Source organism: Coptis chinensis, chromosome 7 (genome assembly GCF_015680905.1).
Source record: "Coptis chinensis isolate HL-2020 chromosome 7, ASM1568090v1, whole genome shotgun sequence".
Lineage (NCBI taxonomy): Eukaryota > Viridiplantae > Streptophyta > Magnoliopsida > Ranunculales > Ranunculaceae > Coptis > Coptis chinensis.
The window spans coordinates 22,385,865-22,410,804 of NC_141462.1; the positions used below are offsets into that span (position 1 = coordinate 22,385,865).

Below are 24,940 nucleotides of genomic sequence, written 5' to 3' on the forward strand. Positions count from 1 at the left end.
TCTTATCTTTTATGATTAAATTTGGATGCAGCAAGTCAAATTTGGTCCAGCAAGTCAAATTGTTTCAAGTTTCAATTATTCATATCAGCTTAAGTATGATAATAGATCGAGTGACGCGAGCGATTTTTTCCTCATTTTAATCTAGTAGTGTTGTTTTGTTCTACCATGTGACGTGTACAAGTATTTTTTTTCCTTTGGTAAGATATGTTTCCTTTGCCATATTTATTAAAGGTGCAACATACTTGATTCATGTTTTCTTCTTTGATTACTAGAAATGGATAAGAGTTGGATGCAATCGCCGAATAGGTTTAGGCCTGACTATAAAAAAGGAATTATAGATTTTGTTGAGATTGCTTTCGTGGTCATACAGCATTTAATGGGAAGGACTAGATGTCCATGCAAACAATGCAAAAATAGGAATTACAAGCACATCGACGAGGTAAAAGACGATCTAGACCTTTACGGCATGGACAAGAATTACACCCGTTGGGTTTTTCATGGAGAAGACTATGAGGAACAAAGTGACGATGATGACGATGATGTTGGTGAAGGGGTACAGTTTGATGGACTGGATGACATGTTTGAAGATTTGCAGGCTCCAATACACATTGATAATCTGGTGCCTAATGTGGAACATAGGGAATCAGGAGGTAATATAGATCCATTTGATGAACTTTTGAGTGAAGCACGTCAACCTTTGTATCCAGGCTGTAAATCTTCAAAGTTAGATTGTGTCGTGAAGTTGCTTCATTTGAAGATAATTAATCGCTGGAGTAACAAATCATTCACTATGATTCTCCAGTTGATTAAAGCAATATTGCCTGAAGGTGAGACACTCCCAAAGTCCCATTACGAGGCGAAGGCATTAATGCGTAACTTGGGACTTGGTTATATCTCAATCCATGCATGCAAGTATGATTGTGTGTGTTGTTTTGAAAGAAAATGAAAATCTTCAAAATTGTCCGTAATGTAATGAGCCGAGGTATCAAGTCTTGAAGGCAAGACTAAAAAATACCACGTAAGGTGTTGCATTTCCTTTCCTTAAAACCAAGGCTCAAGAGGCTATTCATGTCGAGGGTTAATGCCGCAGATATGAGATGGCATAAAGAAAAACTTGAGCATGAGGAGAACGCGACTTAGACACACCCGCCAGATTCTAAAGCTTGGGGTGATTTTGACAAGGAACATGAGTGGTTTGCCAATGATCCTCGCAATGTTCGCCTTGGTCTCGCAAGCGATGGATTTAACCCGTTTGGTAATATGAGCAGCCAATATAGTATGTGGCCGGTACTGGTTATGCCATATAATTTACCACCGTGGAAGTGTATGAAAGAACCATTCACCTTCATGTGCCTACTGATCCCAGGGCCTACATCGCGCTGGGAATGATATCGATGTCTATTTCGACCTTTGATTGATGAACTAAAAGAGTTATGGAATGATGGGTGGAGACGTATGATGCAAAGAGCAAAGGAAACATTTCGTTGCATCTTCGCAGGTGTTATGGACTATAAATGATTTTCCAAAGACTAGGTAATTTATCTGGTTGGAACCACGGCGGGAAACCGGCTTGCCCTAATTGTAACAAGGATACAGTTTCCATGTATTTAAAGAATGGCCGAAAAGTTGTGTTATATGGCCAATCGTCGCTTTTTTGCAGCCAAGGCATCCTTGGAGAACTCGTGGCAAACACTTATTTGATGGAAATAGGAGAGCAGGTTGCCACCTACGAGAGTTGTCTAGGGATGAATTGTTATCACAGTGAACTATGTAGAACCTCTTCAGAAATTCGAAAGCCGCCTAACAAGAAGAAGAGAAAGCGATCGAGATGGAGTTGAATTGGACAAAGAAAAGCATATTTTTGAGTTACCGTGATTGGGACACTCTTAAGCTAACGACAACTTGGATGTTATGCATGTTGAGAAGAACATCCGCGGACAATGTAGTGGGGACATTGTTAGATATAGATAGCAAAACAAAAGATTCAGTAAAAGCTTCGATTAGATTTGGCAAAGTGGGTATAAGAAAAGAGTTGCATCTAATCCCAAGAGGTGATAAGTTTGTAATGCCGCCAAAGATGCTACACATTGTCATCTTCGGAGAAAAAATCTTTTTGCGAAAGTGGTTGAAGTCGGTGAAGTTTCCGATGGCTATGCATCTAACATTTCTAGATGTGCAAATGCTAAAGATGGTAAGATAACAGGAATGAAAAGTCATGGTATCATGTGCTCTTGCAACAACTTCTCCCAATTGCAATACGTGGTTTTGTGCCCAATGATGTAGCCATTGCATTGGTTGAGTTGGGAATGTTCTTTAAAGAGTTATGTTGCAAGACTTTAAAATTGGAAGTATTAGAGAAAATGGAAAAGGACATTGCGGTGATACTTTGTAAGCTCGAACAAATATTTCCTCCCGCATTCTTTGATGTAATGGTCCATTTGGCTATCCACTTGCCAATGGGAGGCGATACTTGGAGGACCAGTCGCGGTATAGGTGGATGTATCCTATTGAAAGGTGAGGTTTATCGTTAGTAATTTATTTAATTTGAAATTAGCATGTTCAAGTTTTTATTTACTATATATATATTACATGTGTGTTATATGCAAACGTGGTATCTACACACGCTAAAACAATATGTTCGGAAATAAAGCTTCGCTCGAAGGTTCAATTCTTTGAAGTATGTAGAGACCGAATGTCTCACGTTTTGCTCCATGTATCTTCAAGGAGTTGAAACTCGGTTCAATCGTGAAGAATGAAACTATGATGGTGGTAATGAGAATCAACAGGTTGGATTTCGTGTTTTCGCACAAAATGTTCGGCCTTTAGGAGCCTATACAAGTTCCATTCTTGATCCAAAAGACTATGCCAAGGCTCATTACTATGTGTTGAATAATTCTGAAGAAATTTCAACATATTTAGAGTAAGTTTTATTGCATTTAGCTTACCGAGTCTTTTTTTATCATCATCAACTACTCTGAGTTATTAAGTTTATATATATTTGATATGCATGCAAATAACACATGATGAGCTTGAAATGCAAAGCTCACAATAACTTACATGAGAAACAAGAAATGTTGTTTCCTAGTTGGTTTCAAAACGTGTAAGAGCTCGTATTGCTACTTTTTATACAATGGTTATGAACTTGGATAATATGCTAATTATGTTTTCCTAACTTGGTGCACTAATTTTATGAATAGATGCAAGTATTGCAAAGCAGTGAGAACTCCTCCGGGTTGACGGATGAATTATATTCATTGGCATGTGGGCACGATAAACGTGTGAAACGGTATAGTGGATGCATTGTTAATGGGATTAGGTTTCACACCAAGGATCGAAAAAAAAATCGAACCCAAAATAGTGGTGTTGAAGTAAAAGCGGGGAACACCAAGGAGAAGAGATTGACTTTTTTATGGTGTGTTAACCGATGTTTTGAGGTTAGTTATCTATTTGAGAATCGAAGTTTATCTTTTCAAATGTGATTGGTATGATGTTGGTAATAGAAGGACGGGATTCAAACGGATGGTCACTTTACTAGTATTAATGGCTCCAAGATGTGGTATAAAGAAGACCAGGTTTGTCTTAGCCACGCAAGCATGTCAAGTCTTTTACGCCGATGATACCAAATTAGGTGTCGGTTGGAAAGTTGTGCAAAAGACAAAGCCTCAACGCGTGTTTGATGTTCCAGAGAAAGAAGAAGTGTAGTGATGTAGCATATCAACAGAAGAGCAAGTCAGTGAATATCGACAATGTCCAACTTGATCAAACTCATGAAGCAAGCAAGCGGCGGGGTTCAAATGCACCATTCACACCCATACGCCTAGATAGGGAGGATTTGGACCCAAACGAAGTTGATGCTAATGTGGTCGTGGCTGCTATGGAAAGTCATCAAACCGATAACAATTTCATTATTGACGAGGAAGATGATGAAATAGATGACACATTAATAGAGTATTGTTCGAAGAGGAGCATGTCAGATCGATTGAAGGATGATGATCTGAGACATTGACTAAATGTTAATGAAAAACTTCATTATCCATTTTTGTATGTTATATATATATATATATATATATATATATATATATATATATATATATATGCATTATATATATATATATATATATATATATATAGCATATTCTAGGTAAAGCATATTCTAGCTAGGAGTTGTTTGATTGCATTACATTAAGTGATAGTTTTGTTGTTGGATCTATTTCGTGCTAAGTCAGGTACATGCTTATATATTAAGAATTGAAACTCTCCATTTTAATGCTATATTAATTTTTTTATATATGACTTTTAATGTGCTTTATTATTGTATTTAGATTATGTGCCATTTGATATCAATTGTTTTTTATCAAATTTAAGTTTTTATGTATAGCTATGACGCCGAGGTGTAACTTGACGAAAGTGAGAGCACAACCAATGTCAGCGGTTGCTTAAGTGAACACATCAAGTATTGGTAATAAGATTATATTTTGGTTTGTTTAATGCATTGGATAGTTCAATAATAAAAGACTAGGCATCTTTTTTTCTTTTTTTTATGAATGTTTTGTTAACAGCTCCAACTAAGAAAAAAAAAAAGAGGCAAGGCTATGAATAAGAAACTCATTGATTACAAAGCTGCTACTGGTCAAAAACCTAGGATAGAGATCCACAAAGATCATGCAAGACCTGTGGGAAGGTGGAGTACTCAATTCGTGAGGGAGATTGGAGTAGTAGTAGCGACAACATGGACCCTCTTACGTGCAAAGTGATTGGGATAAAGTGGAAGAGGATGTGAGAGGACCATTCACGTGATCGCATTAAGGTAATAAAGTTTTATTCTAGTTGCATGGCATATCAGAAAGATTCCTTGTAACTTTGTAATGCATTTCTTGTAGGACAAGTTTGATGTGGATATGCAACTTCCACATGTGAAGCGTCGTGGACAAGATATTGGGGGGAGCTTTAAGAGGATATAGGTGTCTTCTTCACTTTGCACTATAAACGTTTTGGAAATGATGCAGTGGCACTACGGAAATCCTTATAGTGGCGTGGTAGCAAGATAAATGGGATGCTTGCTTGTGATTGGTTTTGAAGGAAGATTTCAAGGTATGATAGTTTACTTATTAGTCTCCTTTAAATGGTTATTGTTGGCTGGTTATTGTTGTGATTGGTTTCATGTGTTTTGAGGAAATTAAGGAAATCTAGAAGAGGATATAATTATATTTTTGAGGTTGAAGTGGTAGTCGGCTATGTTCCAAGGAAAGGATTGTTCTAATTTTTTTTTTTAAAATTTTGAGACCCTTTGTTTTCCTCTTGACTTGAGATTAGGCAATAATGCACTCTTTACATTTATCCCATCTTAGTTCAAAGTTGAGTCCAATGAGCCACTGATTATATGATTATATTATTCAAATACAACTTGTAATACAATATTCATTTTACTTCAGAAAATTAGCGAAAGCGTAATTCAAGTAATGTCGGCAAAAGCTCTCAACAAACCATTGTCTTTGGTTCAAAAGTCATTTCTACATTTCTTCGAGGAATGGGGTATATTTTTATTTACATAATTTATGTTGCTTTGGAGTTGTGTACTATTATTTAAAATAAATTATCGTTTTTCAAATATTTTTCAACTAGCGACTCACGAAACCCAACAAACTGTGGGAAAGATTGAATTCTACCGTCGAACCCACTTTAGTAGTAAAGGGATGGACTAGTCCCAGAGTTTCGGAAAATTATGTAAGTTAAATGACTCTTACTTGCTTTTACCATTGCACTTTAATTTCATATATTTATCCCTAGTTTAAACTTTGAGAATCCCGGATCGACAACTTAAAGTTGAGTTTGAAGGTAGGTGGTGAGCCAAAGGCGAGGATGAAATTTTTAGTACAAGATTGGGTGTAAGATCGGATATTGTAAAGGCCTTGGGCATGGTGTCATGCCACCATCAGCTAGAAGGATGAGATCCATTCACTTAGAGGAGGAAGTGCAAAGGAGCTGATCTTTCAAGAGGAAGTACAAAGGGCGAGGGAAGGCGAAAAAACGTAATGACGAGCTCACTTCTTTGAAATGGTATCCCAAAGAACTAAATTGAAGAGGTTTTGGCGTTCAAGCTAGGATGGAGGCTTGGATGCTACAGTTCAGTGGAGGTTCTTTCAATGGTAACGTAGTTTGAAAACTTTAAGCAAGTAAGAAATATTGGTATCTTATCTTACATTAATGATGTATTGGGTTTTTTTCTTTTTCACAATTAGGGATATATGATTGACAATTAGGTGTACATCGTGAGGCATTGATAATTCCTTGAAAGCTTGGTTTGTCGAACCTTTAAGGCGTCGATAACCAAACACTAATTCTACACTTGATCGGTCTCATATGTTACCTTAAAAGAGCTGGTTCAACATGCATGGCTTAAACGCTATTCTAGAGACCGCTTCCCTCGAGCATTTTTGTTGATGGTTGAGCTTCCAACCTTCCCCGATCCTAGCCTATCCATCTCGCCCTTGTTCCTTTCGCGGTAGTGCTTGTTTTTGAGCTTAGGTTCTTTCCGAGGCCCCTATTAGCGTTAGCAAAGGATAGATGGAATAGCCGAAGGATAAAGGTTAGGACAAAGGATAAAGGTTAGGCGTATTTCTGTTTTTAGTGTCATCATTGCGCTTATTAAAAGCATCAGCCTGCATAAATACGCCCCCGCTTCCTTTGCGCCTCGACCAAAATTCAGCCATAATCCCACTCTCCACATGACCACGCCAGTAATAATTTACTTAGAATAAGGATAAAAACATTACAAGTTCAGGGATAAGAGCGAGAATCTATGACCCATACATTTATTGCCTAAACCATACTAGAAAAAGAAAAAGCAATCTTGTTATAAGTCCCAAAACTTCTCTTTCACGGCCTATAGTAATTATTCTTGCATGACGAACATAGATTTGATACTGCAGATTGTTTTCTTGGGTTTGAGTTCTAGAGAGAAAAAAATGTCAAGTGGACTTGTTCGTGGTGGTGGTGGTAATAATAGGTTGTAGTAGTATAGTATTGAAGGTGAGGGTAGAGTTGTTTTCAACTTTTATCGGTACCGAGTGCAAACGAACTTCGATCTATCTTGTTCGAGAATTGAAAGCTATTGAGCTTGGGCTACTAACTTGTCTAGCTATAGACTTGAGAAGCGGGTCAATGTTGAATTCAGGTTCATTCAAAGTCATGCGGTCTATCAACAAGATTGAAAAGCCACCTTGGTATGTATTGTAAAAAAATTTGGTAGCGGCTATAGTTCCGGATGTCGAGCACTTCAACTCCATTTCCTTTTCTAATGTGTTTAGAGAAGCAAAATAAGGCTGCCATATGTTTATGATCTTTAAGCCAACCGGGGCATAAAGCCAGATCTCAAAGCTGGCGTGGCAGCAGAGAAGAAGCCCGTTCCTCAATCGAAAGTCAAATCACCAAGCAAAAGGTAGAATCAACAGGAGAATGAAACTTTTACAATACGGATGTACTTCCATTTGTCAAAATGAGAGTTTGAGGCACCTTGTGGGGAATCATTCGATGTTCGGAACCATGTTATCCACTTAAGCCGGTCCTTTTCCTCTGCTTTTGTCGAATGAAGCCTTTTTCTCTCTGTTTTTCCTTTTATTAATATTTGAATTCTTCATAGTAAAATGACCGATGAGGTGTACACTCGGCTGGAAGGCACCTACTACAACTCAGCCCGAACCCCAATCTATTATCTCCGCTCGCCTTTATTCCGCTTCCATCTCCTTTGGCGGCTTTGTTGAAATGGGTTGATTTCTGAGTGCCTGTCAAGTACATCCTCATTTTCAAACTCTTGATCCGCGGTAGTAACAATAAGCATTCTCTTCTTCATTGTTACTTTTCCTACTTCCACCACGGATATTTCTCACACCCTTTCTCCTCTTCCATAATATCAATCTTTCTATTGGAATAAGCGTTTTGCTTTTAATATTCTTGTTATACAATATATGAACCATGCCATACTATTGTAAAAATATTGGTATTATCGGTTAAAGAACAAATTGCATGACTATACATGTAAAGTTATGATATCAAGAAAGAAGAGTGGTGGCTCATTCCATACTTGAGTCGGCTTTTATATATGGTTCTCTTTTGCTAGAGCATATTGAAATAGAAGGGAGACCTTAGTTTCCCAACCATGACCCTATCTTTAAGAAGATATTAAAAAATGACCGACTTTTAAAATATTGAGTCAATTTTGGATATGGATATCGCTTAATAGAAAGTTTCTTTGAAAGTAGAAAAGTATGGTATGAATCTTTCCTTCACTTTTCTTTAGGTCAATTAAGGTTTGTGCGATTTCAAGCGATTGTAAGTGGTGCCTTGTTTATGGCGTTATCGCAGGAATTTGGGTTTTGAGTTTACAAGTGAGAACCTTATATGTCTTATTTTATTTTGGCTAATTTTGTTGGATTCCTCGATCTTTGCAACTTAATGTAATAGAGTGTGTTTGAAAACTTGGTTTCAGGTCCTCAACTTAAACACTTGCAAATAAGGAAAATAGGTTGAAGTCAGAAACTTATTTCCGTAGCCTTTTCATATTTTTCTAGCTTGTATATTTTTAGATTAAAATTGAACTTTTTGTTTGTTGTAATGCAATTTTAGTAGTTATGAACAATTGGTAGCTATATTTTTAGAATTGAACTTTTGAACAATTGATAGCTATATTTAAGAAAGGTCTCGAAAGTGTTTTTAGTTGTTGTAGATTATCTAGAGGCAAGGTCTGATATATTTCATTAGTTGTTTATCTACGGAGATCTTAACCTAACAAGACCCAATCTAGGCATTCCTCGTCTTTGGAATAACTCACCGGATAAGTTCTAGTAAAGCTTTTCAAACATTCGAGGTGGTGGAGGCTTGGGTAGCCTTTCTTTAGTGATATTACAATACTAACACAATGTCCCAATTCTCAATTTGCAACGCCACTAACCGTCCTAAATGGTTTAAAATGATGGCTATCGACCATCGTAATAGCCCTCCTTAAATTCGCTTCTCGTTTTTCATTAATGACGGCTACTAACCGTTTGCTTTATTTAAATAAATCGACAGTTTACGGCTGTAGTTAATTTCAAATAATACAACTGCTTGAAGCCATGGTTAATTGAAAATATTCAACGGTTTTTGGCGGTTGCTTAGTTTATTTTGTTGTCTTCAAAAATTATGAAATTACATCCCGCCATGGCCGCCCTTTTGGAATTTGTTTTTGTTCTTTTCCCACCTGCAAGAATTTCCATTAAAACCTGTTGTAACAAGCACACAAATCACACTTTCACAACTTCATTTTCATTTTGCACCAAATTTCCATTAAAATACCAAAATATCAAGATAACTTGACGTTTACAAAAGCTTGACATCCAAAAGTAGAGATAAATGCAACTTTAATGTTTACTCTCTAAACACTTAAACAAAATACTACATATGTACTTGCTTTTACATATAAGACTAAATTTGATGTCTCAAAACTCATAAGAAAAAGAAATGTACAATCTTTAATTTTAAAGGTAGGAGAGTCGAGGAGCTTCATCAAGTAAAAATACACATCTACTTGACCAGGGGATGACTTTACCAAATTCAATCTCTCCAACATTCCATCTCCATCCTAAAGTGGTTTATCGCAATTAAGTATCTTATCAATGCGTCTACATAGATGGTGCCATACCAAACCACCCTTTTTGTTACGAACTTTTCACTTGAAAACTTGCATATGGAAGAAGGCCCATGTTTGATTGAACTGGTGAATAAAGAATAAGAGATACTAATCTTAGGAACAAATAACCATCAGAATAGTATATGCAGAAGAAAAAGTAAGTATAAAACAAATTGTAGACCATAAAATAAAGACAAGAATAACCATCAAGTATATATAAAGAAACGCATTGAGAAATAAAGTGTAATGGCAAGATGATCGATATCAACACATGGTACACTAGTTGGAAAAAAAATTAAGCAAGTCTAAGATAATTATGGTATTATGCAAAATCAGATTATATGAAAATTTGACTAAAGAAAACAAAATACAAATGCATCCGCAGAGTTGGGCTATTAGTTAGAAATGATGAAAGAGTTCATCCGTGTATAAGAGTAGAAGTCACTTCAATTACCAACTCATAATATAAGAGTTTGAGTTACGTGAACCATTCCAATATATGGGAACTATTTACCAAGTAACATATATAAAACAGAAGCGTAACCTCGAGCCCAAGGCGGCTTTATAGCCGGTAGAGGTCTAAGATAAAGTCCATCAACTATCTATCTAGCTAAAAGATCAACTCCCCAAACAGCCCCACCCCACCCTTCCCCAATTAATAAATGCACATATAAGGACTCATATGCTAAAGGGAATTTAATCTTGATACTATTGATCTAAGGTGAACAAGATAATGTCATACGGATAAGTTATGCAACTACACGGGGTGATGACAACTTCTCGTGTTCATTCACTAGTTGAAGTTCTTGTGCCACTTTCTATTTTGAAGTGATTATGCCGGTAAACAAGTGGAATAGACAAGGTAATTACCTCGGACCTATGGATTACTTGGGGATCAAGATCACTACTCTACTTTAACTGAGATATGAACATTTTGCCACAGATATCATGCCCTTTTGAACCCAGATATATATTTCATATATTCAATATCGAGGAACGCGGTCAAATATCTGAAGTAAAAGCCTTCGTAGATTAAATTGCACGTAACCAATAAAAAAAGCGACAAAAATCCAATACATGCACACAACACGAAACACATGTTAGATACAAAAAAAGATGGAAAGTATATTGAACACTAGTGAATTAGAGCATACCTTTACACATCTTTAGATTCACTAAAGGTATATCCTCCACCTCGGTTAGCTGATCTATACCGTTATTCTAAATCATCTTGCTAGCATTTTTAGTATTTGTAATTCTGTTATTATGTATCATATTAACTTGATGGATTTTTTTTTTTTTTTGATGGGAACATCAGCTACAAGCATTTTGCTTGTAGGATCATCCGTCTCTCGGTTTTGTTCTTATAAGAACCTAAGGAGTGAAATTTGAACATAACGCCACTAAATCCCCATTTGCACTTGCACTTGCATCTCCACCATAACAGTGCTCTTATTAGGCACTTGGTTTAGTTATATACAATGAGATTTCCTCTACTATGTAGTGTATTTAATTTAACTATTTCTATTTTGATTGTTAATGGACTGTCCCTTGGTTAGTTTAAATGTTTGGGTTTTCTTATTTTGTGATGTACAATTATTATCTCGTGGTAGGGAACACGGAAATGGATAAGAGTTGGATGCAATTGCCAAATAGGTTTTGCCCGATTAATATCAAAAAAGAATTAGGGATTAGCTTGAGAAAGTAGTCATGAAGAGCTACTATATAAATAAGATATATACATTTCTTATCTTTTTATGATTAAATTTGGATGATCAAATATAAGTTATATTGTGGATGCAGCAAGTCAAATTGTCCTTATACAGTAGTTTCAATTATTCATATCGAGCTTAAGTATGATAATAGATCGAGTGACATCGATATTTTTCCTCATTTTAATCTAGTAGTGTTGTTTTGTTCTACCATGTGACGTGTACAAGTATTTTTTTTCCTTTGGTAAGATATGTTTCCTTTGCCATATTTATTAAAGGTGCAACATACTTGATTCATGTTTTCTTCTTTGATTACTAGAAATGGATAAGAGTTGGATGCAATCCTTGAATAGGTTTAGGCCCTACTATAAAAAGGAATTATAGATTTTGTTGAGATTGCTCGTGGTCATACGAGGAGAATGGGAAGGACTAGATGTCCATGCAAACAATGCAAAATAGGAATTACAAGCACATCGACGAGGTAAAAGACGATCTAGACCTTTTACTTTATGGACAAGAATTACACCCGTTGGGTTTTCATGGAAAGACTATGAGGAACAAAGTGACGATGATGACGATGATGATGGTGAAGGGGTGCAGTTTGATGGACCGGATGACATGTTTGAAGATTTGCGTGCTCCAATACATTGATAATCCGGTGGTGCCTAATGTGGAACATAGGAATCAGAGGTAATATAGATCCATTTGATGAACTTTTGAGTGAAACCGCGTCAACCTTTGTATCCGTAAAATCTTCAAAGTTAGATTGTGTCGTGAAGTTGCTTCATTTGAAGATAATTAATCATTTGGAGTAACAAATCATTCACTATGATTCTCCAGTTGATTAAAAAACAATATTGCGAAGGTGAGACCTCCCAAAGTCCCATTACGAGGTAAGGCATTAATGCGTAACTTGGGACTTGGTTATATCTCAATCCATGCATGCAAGTATGATTGTGTGTTTGTTTTGGAAAGAAAATGAAAATCTTCAAAATTGTCCGAGAATGTAATGAGCCGAGGTATCAAGTCTTGAAGGCAAGACTAAAAAATACCACGTAAGGTGTTCGTTACTTTCCACTTAAACCAAGGCTCAAGAGGCTATTCATGTCGAGGGTTAATCTTTGCAGATATGAGATGGCATAAAGAAAAACTTGAGCATGAGGAGAACGTGCTTAGACACCCAAACAGATTCTAAAGCTTGGGGTGATTTTGACAAGGAACATGAGTGGTTTGCCAATGATCCTCGCAATGTTCGCCTTTGGTCTCCATAGCGATGGATTTAGCCCGTTTGGTAATATGAGCGTTCAATATAGTATGTGGCGGTCTTGGTTATGCCATATAATTTACCACCGTGGAAGTGTATGAAAGAACCATTCACCTTCATGTGCCCTCTCGATCCTGGGCTACATCGCTGGGAATGATATCGATGTCTATTCACGACCTTTGATTGATGAACTAAAAGAGTTATGGAATGATGGGGTGGAGGCGATATGATGCAAAAGAGCAAAGGAAACATTTCGGTTGCATCTTTGCAGTGTTATGGACTATAAATGATTTTCCAAAGACTAGGTAATTTATCCTGGTTTGGAGCCCGGGGGGAAACCGGCTTGCCTAATTGTAACAAGGATACAGTTTCCATGTATTTAAAGAATGGCGAAAGTTGTGTTATATGGCCAATCGTCGCTTTTTGCACCAAGGCATCCTTGGAGAACTTCGTGGCAAACACTTATTTGATGGAAATAGGAGAGCAGGTTGCCCCCTACGAGTTGTCTAGGGATGAATTGTTATCATGAACTATGTAGAACCTCTTCGAAATTTGGAAAGCCCTAACAAGAAGAGAAAGCGTTTGAGATGGAGTTGAATTGGACAAAAGAAAAGCATATTTTTTGAGTTACCGTGTGGGACACTCTTAAGCTACGACCACAACTTGGATGTTATGCATGTTGGAAGAACATCCGCGACAATGTAGTGGGGACATTGTTAGATATAGATAGCAAAACAAAAGATTCATAAAAAGCTCCGATTAGATTTGGCGGCATTGGGTATAAGAAAAGAGTTGCATCTAATCCCAAGAGGTGATAAGTTTGTAATGCCGCAAAGATGCTACACATTGTCATCTTCAGAAAAAATCTTTTCAAGCGAGTGGTTGAAGTCGGTGAAGTTTCCGATGGCTATGCATCTAACATTTCTAGATGTGCAAATGCTAAAGATGGTAAGATAACAGAATGAAAAGTCATGATTGTCATGTGCTCTTGCAACAACTTCTCCCAATTGCAATACGTTGGTTTTGTGCCCAATGATGTAGCCATTGCATTGGTTGAGTTAGGAATGTTCTTTAAAGAGTTATGTTGCAAGACTTTAAAATTGGAAGTATTAGAGAAAATGGAAAAGGACATTGCGGTGATACTTTGTAAGCTCGAACAAATATTTCCTCCTGCATTCTTTGATGTAATGGTCCATTTGGCTATCCACTTGCCACGTGAAGGCGATACTTGGAGGACCAATCGCGATATAGGTGGATGTATCCTATTGAAAGGTGAGGTTTATCTGTTAGTAATTTATTTAATTTGAAATTAGCATGTTCAAGTTTTTATTTACTATATATATATTACATGTGTGTGTTATATGCAAACAGGTATCTACACACGCCAAAACAATATGTTCAAATAAAGCTCAAGGTTCAATTCTTTGGCGTATGTGAACACCGAATGTCTCCGCGTTTTGCTCCATGTATCTTCAAGGAGTTGAAACTTCAGTTCAATCGTGAAGAATGAAACTATGATGGTGGTAATGAGAATCACCGTGTTGGATTTCGTGTTTTCGCACAAAATGTTCGCCTTTAGGAGCCTATACAAGTTCCATTCTTGATCCAAAAAGACTATGCCAAGGCTCATTACTATGTGTTGAATAATTCTGAAGAAATTTCAACATATTTAGAGTAAGTTTTATTGCATTTAGCTTACCGAGTCTTTTTTATCATCATCAACTACTCTGAAGTTATTAAGTTTATATATATTTGATATGCATGCAAATAACACATGACGAGCTTGAAATGCAAAGCTCACAACTTCTTACATGAGAAACAAGAAATGTTGTTTCCTAGTTGGTTTCAAAAAACGTGTAAGAGCTCAGATTGCTACTTTTTATACAATGGTTATGAACTTGGATAATATGCTAATTATGTTTTCCTAACTTGGTGCACTAATTTTATGAATAGATGCAAGTATTGGCGCAGTGAGAACTCCTCCAAGGCGGCGGATGAATTATATTCATTGGCATGTGGGCCGATAAACGCGTGTGAAACGGTATAGTGGATGCATTGTTAATGGGATTAGGTTTCACACCAAGGATCGAGAAAAAATCTCGAACCCAAAATAGTGGTGTTGTTGAAGTAAAAGGGGAACACCAAGAGAAGAGATTGACTTTTATGGTGTGTTAACTCCATGTTTTTGAGGTTAGTTATCTATTTGAGAATCGAGTTTATCTTTTCAAATGTGATTGGTATGATGTTGGTAATAGAAGGACGGGGGATTCAAACGGATGGTCACTTTACTAGTATTAATGGCTCCAAGATGTGGTATAAAGAAGGCCGGTTTGTCTTAGCCACGCAAGCATGTCAAGTCTTTTACGTCGATGATACCAAATTAGGTGTCGGTTGGAAAAGTTGTGCAAAAAGACAAAGCCTCAAAACGTGTTTGATGTTCCGAGAAAGAAGAAGCGGTAGTGATGTAGCATATCAGGGAAGAGCAAGTTGGGGTGAATATCGACAATGTCCAACTTGATCAAACTCATGAAGCAAGCAAAGAAATGGGTTCAAATGCACCATTCACACCCATACGCCTAGATAGGGAGGATTTGGACCCAAACGAAGTTGATGCTAATGTGGTCGTGGCTGCTATGGAAAGTCATCAAACCGATAACAATTTCATTATTGACGAGGAAGATGATGAAATAGATGACACATTAATAGAGTATTGTTCTCGAAGAGGAGCATGTCGTATCCAAAGGATGATGATCTGAGACATTGACTAAATCTTAATGAAAAACTTCATTATCCATTTTGTATGTTGGTAATATATATCTATATATATATATATATATATATCATATATTCATATATATATATATATATATATATATATATATATATATATATATATATATATATGTCATGCATTCATTAAGCTAAAGCATATTCTAGCTAGGGATGGTTGTTTGGATTGCATTACATTAAGTGATAGTTTTGTTGTTGGATCTATTTAGGTGCTAAGTCGGTACATGCTTATATATTAAGAATTGAAACTCTCCATTTTAATGCTATATTAATTTTTTTTATATATGACTTTTAATGTGCTTTATTATTGTATTTAGATTATGTGCCATTTGATATCAATTGTTTTTATCAAATTTAAGTTTTATGTATAGCTATGGCCTTGTGTGTAACTTGACGAAGTGAGAGCACAACCAATGTCACGGTTAGCGAAGTGAACACATCAAGTATTGGTAATAAGATTATATTTTGGTTTGTTTAATGCATTGGATAGTTCAATAATAAAAGACTAGGCATCTTTTTTTTCTTCTTTTTATGAATGTTTTTGTTAACAGCTCAACTAAGAAAAAAAGAGGCAAGGCTATGAATAAGAAACTCATTGATTACAAAGCTGCTACTGGTCAAAAACCTAGGATAGAGATCCACAAAGATCATGCAAGACCTGTGGGAAGGTGGAGTACTCAATTAGGTGAGGGAGATTGGAGTAGTAAGCGACAACATGGACCTCTTTACAGAGCAAAGGATTGGGATAAAGTGGAAGAGGATGTGAGAGGACCATTACGCGGATCGCATTAAGGTAATAAAGTTTTATTCTAGTTGCATGGCATATCGAGAAAGATTCCTTGTAACTTTGTAATGCATTTCTTGTAGGACAAGTTTGATGTGGATATGCAACTTCCACATGTGAAGTACGTCGTGGACAAGATATTAGGGGAGCGCTTAAGAGGATATAGGTGTCTTCTTCACTTGCACTATAAACGTTTTGGAAATGATGCAGTGGCACGACGAAATCCTTATAGTGGCGTGGCGCAAGATAAATGGGATGCTTGCTGTGATTGGTTTGAAGGGGAAGATTTCAAGGTATGATAGTTTACTTATTAGTCTCCTTTAAATGGTTATTGTTGGCTGGTTATTGTTGTGATTGGTTTCATGTGTTTTGAGGAAATTAAGGAAATCTAGAAGATGATATAATTATATTTTTGAGGTTGAAGTGGTAGTCCGGCTATGTTCCAAGGGAAAGGATTGTTCTAAATTTTTTTTTTTTTTTATTTGAGACCCTTTGTTTTCCTCTTGACTTGAGATTAGGCAATAATGCAGCTCTTTACATTTATCCCATCTTAGTTCAAAGTTGAGTCCAATGAGCCACTGATTATATGATTATATTATTCAAATACAACTTGTAATACAATATTCATTTTACTTGAGAAAATTAGCGGCAGCGTAATTCAAGTAATCGGCAAAAGCTCTCAACAAACCATTGGCTTTGGTTCAAAGTCATTTCTACATTTCTTCGAGGAATCGGTATATTTTTATTTACATAATTTATGTTGCTTTGGAGTTGTGTACTATTATTTAAAATAAATTATCGTTTTTCAATATTTTTCAGACGACTCAAAACCCAACAAACCGTGGGAAAGATTGAATTCTACCGTCGAACCCACTTTAGTAGTAAGGGATGGACTAGTCCCGAGCTCAGGAAAATTATGTAAGTTAAATGACTCTTACTTGCTTTTACCATTGCACTTTAATTTCATATATTTATCCCTAGTTTAAACTTACGTAACGGATCGACAACTTAAAGTTGAGTTTGAAGCGTAGTGGTGGTGAGCCAAAGACCGAGGATGAAATTTTTAGTACAAGATTGGGTGTAAGATCTGGATATTGTAAAGGCCTTGGGCATGGTGTCATGCCACCATCAGCTAGAAGGATGAGATCCATTCACTTAGAGGAGGAAGTGCAAAGGAGCAATCTTTGAAGAGGAAGTACAAAGGACGAGGGTCGAGGAAGTGAAAAACGAATGACGAGCTCATCTGCTGAAATGGTATCCCAAAGAACTAAATTGGAAGAGGTTTTGGCCGTTCAAGCTAGGATGGAGGCTTGGATGCTACAGTTCAGTGGAGGTTCTCAATGGTAATGTAGTTTGAAAACTTTAAGCAAGTAAGAAATATTGGTATCTTATCTTACATTAATGATGTATTGGGTTTTTTTTCTTTTTTCACACAATTAGGGATATATGATTGACAATTAGGTGTACACATCGAGGCATTGATAATTCCTTGAAAGCTTGGTTTGTCCGAACCTTTAAGGCGTCGGATAACCAAAGACTAATTCCTACACTTGATCGGTCTCATATGTTACCTTAAAAGAGCCGGTTCAACATGCATGGCTTAAACGCTATTCTAGAGCCCAGCCCTTCCCTCGAAAGCATTTTGTTGATGGTTGAGCTTCCAACCTTCCCGATCCTAGCCTATCCATCTAAGCCCTTTGTTCCTTTCAAGCGGTAGTGCTTGTTTTTGAGCTTAGGTTCTTTCCCCGAGCCCCTATTAAACAAGAGTAAAGGATAGATGGAATAGCCGAAGGATAAAGGTTAGGACAAGGATAAAGGTTAGGCGATTTCTGTTTTTAGTGTCATCATTGCTTTTCCCAAAAGAAAGCATCTTTGCCTCGCATCGCACTCCCCTCTTTGTCCTTTGCAGCCTCTTCACTTGACCATAATCCCACTCTCCACTGACCACAGCAGTAATAATTTACTTAGAATAAGGATAAAAACATTACAAGTTCAAGGGGATAAGAGCAGAATCTATGACCCATACATTTATTGGCCTAAACCATACTAGAAAAAGAAAAAGCAATCTTGTTATAAGTCCTAAAAACTTCTCTTTCACAGTCTATAGTAATTATTACTGCATGACCAGAACATAGATTTGATACAGAGATTGTTTTCTTGGGTTTGAGTTGCTAAGAGAAAAAAAAAATGTCAAGTGGACTTGTTCGTGGTGGTGGTGGTAATAGCAATTGTAGTAGTATAGTATTGAAAGGTGAGGGTAGAGTTGTTTCAGCTTTTACTGGTACTGAGTGCATGTACGAACTCGATCTATCTTGTTCCAGGAATTGAAAGCTATTGAGCTTGGGCTACTAACTTGTCTAGCTATAGACTTGAGAAGGGCTGTGTTGAATTCAGTTCATTCAAAGTCAATGCGGTCTATCAACAAGATTGAAAAGCCACCTTGGTATGTATTGTAAAATTTGGTAGCGGCTATAGTTCGATGTCCAGCACTTCAACTCCATTTCCTTTTCTAATGTGTTTAGAGAAAAATAAGGCTGCCATATGTTTATGATCTTTAAGCCAACTTCAGGAGCGAGTTTAGATCTCGAATCAAGCTGCGTGGAGAGCGAAGAAGCCCGCTCCTCAATCGAAAGTCAAATCACCAAGCAAAAGGTAGGAATTGGGCACCGGAGAATGAAACTTTTACAATATGGATGTACTTCCACTGTCAAAATGAGAGTTTCAGGCACCTTGTGGGGAATCATTCATGTCGAACCATGTTATCCACGGCCGGTCCTTTTCCTCTGCTTTTGTCGAATGAAGCCTTTTTTTTCTGTTTTTCCTTTTATTAATATTTGAATTCTTCATAGTAAAATGACTGATGAGGTGTACACGGGCGGGGAAGGCACCTACTACAACTCAGCCCGGAACCCCAATCTATTATCTCCGTTCAAATTTTATTCCGTCTAATCCCTTGGCAGCGGCTTTGCTCCGGGAACCAAATTTCCCGGTGGCATCGCTTTTCTTTGCCTCTTCGCCGCCGGACATAGCAGTTTTACATCCGAAACGCGACGAAGCAGCGGCAGCCTCCCCTAGTTCTCATTGGAAAGGAATCAGCTGAATATTCCTTCCTTTCTCCTCGACACACTTTTGACACACGGTCATACCTGATTGGCTCCAAATCTATAGTTGCTAGGTCGAGTCATCGATGGAAAACGATGGCATTTGAACCCTTTGACACGCCCGCCCGGATATCAAAGTTCTAAGAGAAACCATTCCGGTGTTCCATCAATCTAGTTACTTGATCTCCATTACTCATGGTAGTTGAAGCTAATCAACATTTAGCAAATGAGGATTACAAGGCACCGCATCTTCCAACCCGGTATTAGAGTTTAGGAGCTCAAAGTTGGTCGATATGAAGATGTTGTCATGGATGAGTTGGTAACACTTGGGAGATCGCCAAGCCTTCTCTTTGCAACTTTAGACCTATAACACCACACCTCAAATGCCTCACCAAGTCGGGATACCTAATGTAATCGATTCCTCAACCAATCGGTCAAGATCTTCACTTGATCTCCCCAGGTAACGCATAAAGATTGAGACAAATGCTGATTCCAAACTTTGCCATAGCTCTCCATCCATCTTGAATGGCGGATAATCGTCATCATTGATTGTAGTAGAATCAACTAAAGGTTTCATCATTCTTACAAATGGAAGCCAAACCTTTACCATGTGAAGCCTTTTAACAAATTGGGAGTATCACAGTACCATATGCAATTGCCTCCAAAACCTTAGCCGAACTTCAATGACCTTCACCATCGCCTCAAGCATGTCAAAGATCCGGAGTTTGAACCTCAACGGCCTTCACAATGTTTTCTGATGCTTCCACCCAACTTATTACAAATTCTCTCAATGTTTCCAATTTAGTTAAAATTTGGCATGCCCAAGCTAAATCAAGAAGAAGGGACTGCCCGTTCCAGGTAACTTATCTCGTGGTCCAAAACTAGGCCCCGGACTTTCATTTAAACGACTCCGATGAGGGCCATAGAATCTGTTTAGTAAACTTCTCGAGCATTCCCTCATTTCACTTTTTATCTTGTCGTTGGCTGCAACAAGTGGGGCATCATCATCTTCAGAAGCATATACTCAAGTTGCTCTTGAGCGGAGGATTTCGGATCATTCATGGAAGGAGAAGGCTAAGATGTGGCAAAACGGATAGGCGACATAAAAATTCCTTGATGGCTGTAGGATTAACCGTTGGAGACGGGCAAGGATTGGTTCAAATTTTGAGCTCCTAGGCCGGGTGTAATTTTAAGAATCTCCTCCTCCTCAGCCTCCTCCCAGGACTGCCTCTTCTAAGTACTCAACACACTTACCAATAATGTCCTCACAACCAAGTTCGGACAGCCCACTTGAAGGGTACCAATGGCATTTCTAACACCATGGCATGTGTTGGGCATCGAGCCATCGAAACAACATAGAGGAGACGTAGTAATGAAACATGGTGGTCAAACCAGATTCTTGGCGGACACTTCGACGCGAGTGCCGGGAGTCCAAGATCTTGCACGTGGGCCAATTCTCTGACAGCCGATCAGCAAAGTATTTGGTCTTTTTTACGAGAACATGGGAGTGACAATACAACCATTCATCCCTGCCCTCTTGTGTTCGTATCCTAACAACAACATCACTAGTGGACTTATTCCCGATGTTGCATTGAGCCCTTGCTTCTTCTGTAGTATTGATCTCCATTCAAGCTCTGAAAACTAATGACAAGGCCCTTTACACATCTTGTCACCTTGTTCTCTTTCTTGGTAGCTCTACTCTGGTTTTGATATTTTCGTAGTCTCTAGCTCTTCATTCCTTTTGCGACACCGGCAACGCTGCTTGATTTACTTGATGTTTAGCCTTATTTTATTGTTTCATTGGTGATAACTTTATGACACGAGGTTTTTTAATGGTTTGGCATTTACATGTACAATTTAGTTCAAAATCTATTAGTTTTTTGCTATTTTTGTCTTCTTATTTGATCTGTACCTTCATGAATGTGATCAAGTTATAACTTTGATAAGTTCTTTCTAAGCTTTTGGCTATGGGCACCAATTTACGCATATAGGAGGTGCATAGTTTCATATGCATTGTCAACTTGAGTGTGTATTAGGTTTATTAATGTTTCTAATAAATTTACTTACGTGATTTTTTTTTAATTTGTTATGCCGATTGGTTGATTGGTCGCCGTAAGTAGTAGAATTAAGAAGAAGTCTCGAGTGGATGTCGCTCAAATTAGCATGTTATAGACATTATTTGTGGAATTTTAGTTTTGAATAATTCGTTTAATTTAGTTGAACATTGTTAAGATTATGTGAGACGATGTTTTTTCGCAAAAAATAGTTATGTGAATTCTTTAAGATCTTTTGTATTAATCGAATGGTTTAGTAATGAAATTCATTTTGTTATGATTTGTGGTGAATTGTTATAGGTTTCTTGTGTTCTATAAAAATTGTTTTGGGCAGGATTATGTAAATGAAAATGTACAGGTATATATATGAATTTCACCATTTGTAATGCTAAATGCGTCCCAAATAAAGTGTGTGCTTTTCCTGAATTTATATCATTCGCAACAATTTTGGTGTAGCTAAAAGATTTGATTCTACCGTAACGTAGACATTTTTTGCCACACTTGGTGTGTAAGCTAAATTTATGGACGCCTCATTTGCCCGCCAAAATGTATAGCTAAAAATTCAAACTTTCCGCGAACGAAATAGTGTAGCAAAAGGTTGCCTTTTGCGATGCCTAGTTGTGCGACTAAAGGTATCACTTTTGCAACGCCATCCTAGTTGTTACAAGCTCTCTTTTTGCGGCCAAAGCCGCAAATAGTTTGAAATAAATTTGCAATTAATTTAATTTTCATAAATGAAGTAGCAACGAATTAGTGTATTAACAAATACCATAGGCGCCGCAAACAAACTAGGAACATTTGCCACGCCACTTTTGGCGTTGCATTTGAGTATTTGAGACGACTTTTAGCCTTTACACCTTTGCAACGCTGATCCGCGTTCGCGACAGATCTTTTGCCACGCTCAAAGGCACCTTTAGCGATGGGGTATGGCGCTGCTAAAACCATGCTCTGTTGTAGTGTAATATAATTATAGCTAAACTTACTCACTAGTTCCCTAAAAGAGTAAAAACCAAGTTGTAAGTGGTCGTAGAAATTTAGGTTGGTTCGAATCCCTACTCCAATTTTATATGAACACGAAGATCGTGAGTAAAGAAAAATATCTTTGAATTCGCACTTTCGCCAAAGAAGAGATTCAAATCTCTAACGTAGCAAAGGGCTTATATCAGTACCACTAGCATTCATTCTCAATTGTTGATCATAATAACTTTGAAATAAACTTACCGCATGTTGAATGATGTGGAAACGCGCTTGAACTGATCCACCAGTTCATGGTTGCCCTGCATGACCAAGTTGGCTCATACGCTTGTTTATTTCATCAACAATTTTCTCAAAAAAAACATGCCTATTTTGGCCCATTCCAACAACCGCATTTTCTCATAAAAATCCAACTATGACATAAAAATTTCATCTTCAACAAATGTGAATTTTTTTGAACATAGGTATGTTAGCTATTTTCTTGGGTTTGGTTTTCACTATTTCTACCACCTATATTTCCTCTACCTCTAGACCTTTGTGAAGACATTTTGTGATTTTGGTGAAGAATAAAAGAAGAAAGAAGAAGATGAAGTGAATTGGTGAAAAATGAGTTAAGCATATATGCAATATATATAGGCCCAAATCCAATGGAACTAAATATAGCCGTTAATTCCAACGGTACAAAATCGAACCGTTTTCATTTTTATTGAAAAAACAAAAATGTTGGATCGGTTAAAAGTAGGCCCGTCCCACTCTTGGGCGGGTCAAGTTGTCCCGCCTGCACACAATTTCTACTCTTGGGCGGGTTAAGTTTTCCGTGTGCACCATTTCTATATTCTTCACCAATTTGGCTCCAATTTTGACAATTCTTAAAATCAAAGCGGTCATTTGACAACGCCAACAGTGACGAAAATTGCTATAAAATTGTCAACTGTCACATTGAAAATGAAAAATGACAACATGTTGATGATGATATAACCTGCCTTTTTCTTTATATTTGAAGAAAAAGTTTGGAATATCTCGGAATTCCATCTCTAGGTGGTCGCATTCTTGCTCGCAACACCTACTTGTTCGCATTCTTGTTCGCAAATTTGGCAATTTGGATGCGGATACGATGTGACATTGTAAATGTAGCCCAACTTTTTTTTGACTTTGACCAGCACCATGTGAGCCGGTACCGGTGCTTGTCGCCAATCTAATCTCAAGGCCAATGCCAATGTAGCATGCTTCAATGGGCAAAAAACGGCCGGAATTCTACATCCTATATCTACACTCATCTCCTTCTTCATTTTACATACACTTAGCTCAAACATTTTTATCAAACAACTTAACCATTTCACATCAATCCTTAACAAACAACACACACACATTGCCAAAAAATGGATCATGAAGTGTATGAGATGTTTCCCCTTCAATCTTCAATCTTCATCTTCATCTTCATCTTCATCGTCGTCTTCTTCTTCATCTTCTCCAGCGGAAGACTCGGTAGATAGTCTTGATGAAGAATTTGTTAATGACATTCCCCTTATGAAGCACCATTTGGTCAGACTTGCACAAACACAAGTATATGCTCCGAAGGCACCACATGGTGGTTCAAAGAAGGGTCGAAAAGTGAAACATAGAAACTATGCTTTGACTTTGGAACTCTTGAAGGCCAACTATTTCGTCGATCGTCCTGTCTTTCCGAAAGAGGATTTCAAACAACGCTTTCGTATGAAAAAATCTTTATTTCTTCACATCTTCAACGATATTCAGACTCATTTTAAGTACTTTTAACCTAAATTTAACAATGCTGGTAAACCTGGTATAGATCCTCTGATCAAGGTAGCTGCAACTTTGCGTAGTCTTGGTTATGGTACGGTGGTTGATCAACTTGACGATCAATTATATATTTCTGAGCAAACTGGAAACTAGGTGTTGAGGCATTTCTGTGATGCAATTATCAAATTGTACGGTTCAGTCTACTTGCGAAGGCCAAATATTGCAGATACATATCGCTTGCTTGCACATTCTGCCATACGTGGATGGGCGGGTATGTTGGAAAGCATTGATTGTATGTATTGGGAATGACATAATTGTCTAACTGGATGGCAAGGTGCTTACAGTGGTCGTTCTGAAAAACCATCTGTTATTCTCGAAGCGGTTGCAACCGAAGACCTATGGATATGACATTCTTTCTTTGGGATGCCAAGGTCACACAATGACATCAACGTGTTGGACAACTCGCCGGTATTTGAGCACATGATCAATGATATTTCTCTACCTGTTTATTTTGATGTAAATCAGCATAGCTATAATATGGGTTATTAGTTGATGGTATCTATCCTGACTATGCGGCATTTATACAAATAATTTCAAACCCTAATGCTCTAAAGACGAAGTGGTTCGCAATTATGCAAGAAACTGCAAGAAAATATATTGAAATAGTTTTTGGGGTTTTGCAAGCTAAATTTGGGATTTTGGCAAAACCTTGCAAATTATGGCATGTGGAGACAATGAGTACTGTTATAAGAGCATGTATCATATTACACAATATGATAATCGGAGCTACGAATAAAAATTATGAAATGAGGAGGTACATTCCTGATCTAGAAGG

At 37.4% G+C, this 24,940-nt stretch overlaps 1 pseudogene; it reads right to left on the reverse strand.

The window, feature by feature from the left end:
- Positions 1 to 19,585: 19,585 nt before the first annotated feature.
- On the reverse strand, positions 19,586 to 21,040 carry LOC147486636 (BTB/POZ domain-containing protein At3g05675 pseudogene; annotated as a pseudogene).
- Positions 21,041 to 24,940: the final 3,900 nt, after the last annotated feature.